The 3,495-nt window shown below is 40.8% G+C and overlaps 1 pseudogene; it reads right to left on the bottom strand.

Annotated features, from left to right (window-relative positions):
* Positions 1-1,827: 1,827 nt before the first annotated feature.
* On the bottom strand, positions 1,828-3,280 carry LOC137957297 (pyrophosphate-energized vacuolar membrane proton pump 1-like; annotated as a pseudogene).
* Between the last annotated feature and the right edge of the window lie 215 nt (positions 3,281-3,495).

Consider the following 3,495-nt stretch of genomic DNA (forward strand, 5'->3'; position numbering starts at 1 on the left):
ACTGATCGGCTTGGTGAGAATATTTGCAAATTGACTTTGTGATGATATATGCTTTTGAGATAAAAGACCCACTTCGAACTTTTCTCGTATAAAATGGCAGTCCACTTCAATATGCTTTTTTCTTTCATGGAAGACTGTTATGGACTCAGTAGCACACCGAGTCACTCAGAGGAGGAGACAATGACTCACCGAGTCATCTAATTTAACTTTCATTCTTTATGTTGCTTTTAGTTAAATTTTCATTGATTATGTAATAAGTTTGGACGTAGGGGTATAGTTGGGATTGATAGCCCTAAACTATCATGACTTGAAATACCCTATTTAAGGGTTAAAGAAAGAGAAATAAAGCAAGTCTGAAATTAGAGTAATTTAGAGTAGAGAGATCCCTTGTTGAGTTCCTATCGTTGGGTCCTTGACGTGCATTGTTCTTGGAGTTACATTGGTGGAGATTTGGTGTGATCGAGAGAGAAGAGACGAGAGTTACTCTCTTTCCCGAGCAAGAATAGGAACCCTACCTCTTTCTTGGAAATCAAAAAGAGGGAAAGGGTTACGGAGAGTCTTGCTGCAAGAAGGAGACCTTCAGGTTGTTGGACTGGTGTTTACGTCAAAGAGGTAATCCTACACTCCTTTTTGAGTAAAGAAAGGTTATAATTTTATTCTTTCACGTGCATGATCAGTATTGGTATATTAGGGAAACCCTGTATCTTGATGTGAATCCTAAAAGGGAGGTTTTATGTGTGGGCTATTTAACAGTCCCTTGATCCCTTGTTTATACCTATAATTGAGAAAAGGAAACTCCTTTTCAAGTGTAACAAAGAAGAGAGAAGAAAAGAGAGTTATTTTCATAGTTACGTGATCTAGAACCCTCAGACAGTGCTGGAATCATTGGTACCTCACCAAGTTACTAGATCCATGGCTAGGGACCATAACAAAGACTCAATTCGATGTAATGTGTATAGTTGCTTGATTATCATAATATAGATCCATCAGAACATCTTTGTAGAATCCCAATTCAGTGAGAAGAGATCTTATCCATAGGAGTTCAGTAACAGTGTGTGCCATGGCTCTGTATTTTACTTCAGCATTGGACAGTGCTACTACATTTTTCTTCTTGATTCTCCATGTAACCAAATTCCTTGCAACCATCGTACAAAATCCCGAAGTAGATTTCTTGTCATCCGGGGATCCGGCCCAATTTGCATCTGAGAATCCTTCGATGTTGAAGTGACAATGATTTTTATAGAGAAGCCCTCTTCCTGAAGCTCCTTTCAGATATCGTAATATCCTTTCAATTGTTTGCCAATGACTAAGTTGTGGTTTGTGCATGTATTAATTCACCACACTTACTGCATATGATATATCTGGCCTTGTTACACGTACATAAATAAGTCTTCCCACTAGTCTCTAATACTTTCCGATATCTACATCTTCTCCTGTATTGTATTTGAGTCCATAGGAGTGTCTGCTAGTTTGCATCCCAGCATTCCTATCTCCTCCAGTAGATCTAGGGCATACTTTGTTACGGTCCCAGATCTGACACAAGGATTCTTTAGGAGGATCTGGGTCCGCCACGAGTTACAGGTATTCCAAGCATTACTGTAGGGATAGTAGGAAGACATGGGGAAAACGAAAACAAAAGATCAAGCCTAAGGGAAGCTTGATAACCCTAGAGCTCGTTGAGGAGAACTCTAAGCCTCTCTATGCTAGATTTGACCTAATTCTTAATACTTCAATGTTTGTCTTTTCTCATTACTCTTACCCCTTAAATAGGGTTCACCTTGTTAGGGTTTAAGATAAAATATTACAAAAATACCCCTATAAATAAAATATTCCAAAAATACCCCTGTGGCCTAAAAATGAAATAAATAAAGTAAATTAAAAAAAATAATTAAAATAATAATGTTATTGTGTGCATAACATTACACCCCCTGGAAGAATGAGCTTGTCCTCAAGCTCGGAAGTAGGGTCTATATGCCGACGTCTCCACCTAGTCCCCATTAGCATCCGCGATAGCTATGTCTGCCCTCCGGATGCCCAAAACTAGACAATTCCCTCTAGAAAAAAAATTTTAATTTTTTATAGCCGAATATTGGAATGTGTGCCGATTCTCGCTACATCGTCCCCAGCAGCATCTCTACCTGCCCTCAGTCCTGGATGGCATTGCCTACCCTCTGCCCGCATTACACCCACAATCAACCCAATGAAGACTTTAGGTGTCACAACATCCACTATTGAAATTGCAGCCCGGGTCACAAAAGCACCAAAAAGAGCTAAAGACACCAGGGCGGCTGAACCAATCGCAGAGCCCTTTCCAATAGCAGCAGTAGTGTTTCCAGCAGTAACAAGGGTGTCGGGTCTCTCACGTATTCTGTTGCTCATGCCCGCCATCTCAGCATTACCTCTGGCATTGTCACTCATGGGTCCATATGCATCAATTGCCAACCCAGTGGCGATGGTGCTCAGCATCCCAAGAACAGCCACTACAAAACCATACATAGCAGCAAGACTAAAACGGACAAAAACCCTGACTGCAATTGCAAAAATGGGAATAATGACATACTTATATCCCAAAGCCAGCCCAAAGATCACATTTGTGGCAGCTCCTGTCCTGCAGGAATCAGCAACATCTTGCACAGGGTTGTAAGCATTACTGGTGTAGTATTCAGTTACAAGCCCAATGACAAGTTCAGCCCACAGACCAACAGCAACACAGAGGAACAACTCCCAGTTCTTCACAACCTTCTAGGCTCCAAAATTATAGATTGTAAAGGACCATGGCAAGCCAATCCAGCTAACAATAGCAATACCAACAGACATGAGAGCAGCGGAAATGATGAGCTGCTTTTTCAAACAAGGTTCAATACCATTTTCAGATAAGAAGACTGTTGGGTTATTGAAATGCTCCTTTACGTACTTGACTGTTTTATACATTCCCCATGGGAAGATGTAGAGCCACACTATATTTTCTCTAGGACCAATTGGCACTCCATCGCGTTCATAAGCAAAACCAGCATTGCAATCTCTTACTGCCTGATATGTCGATCCAGAATCATAAATAGAAGTTGAAGTATACTGATTGATACCGACAAAATCCAGCAAGCCCTTAATTAATTTGATTTCTCCTTTTGTGAATCATGGGACCCTCTCTCCTACAATTAGTTCCCTCCACTCAGCCGATGATATTTTCTCCACCAATATGCTACTTGGAGCCCACATAATCTTGCACGAAGTAATTATACCCAACTCAGAAAGCACTTCAATCAGCTTCTCATCAGCTGTAGCCTCTGAGACCAATTCCAGAAAACCCAACAAAATGTCTATTAACACACACCCTCTGTGATAATTAAGCCCTTTCTCAAACAGAAAAGGAACAACGTCATTGATCCCACTATCAATGGCATTCAGCTCCCTCCAACTCATGCCAGAAATTCCAACAGAATTTCTAGCCAACAACAAACTCATGGACCACAATGGAAAATGAGAGGTAAAAGAGGA

The sequence above is a fragment of the Aristolochia californica genome, unplaced genomic scaffold (genome assembly GCF_029961685.1).
Source record: "Aristolochia californica isolate CCGP_79_NKW_82.1479 unplaced genomic scaffold, dmAriCali1.0.hap1 SCAF_2, whole genome shotgun sequence".
Classification (NCBI taxonomy): domain Eukaryota; kingdom Viridiplantae; phylum Streptophyta; class Magnoliopsida; order Piperales; family Aristolochiaceae; genus Aristolochia; species Aristolochia californica.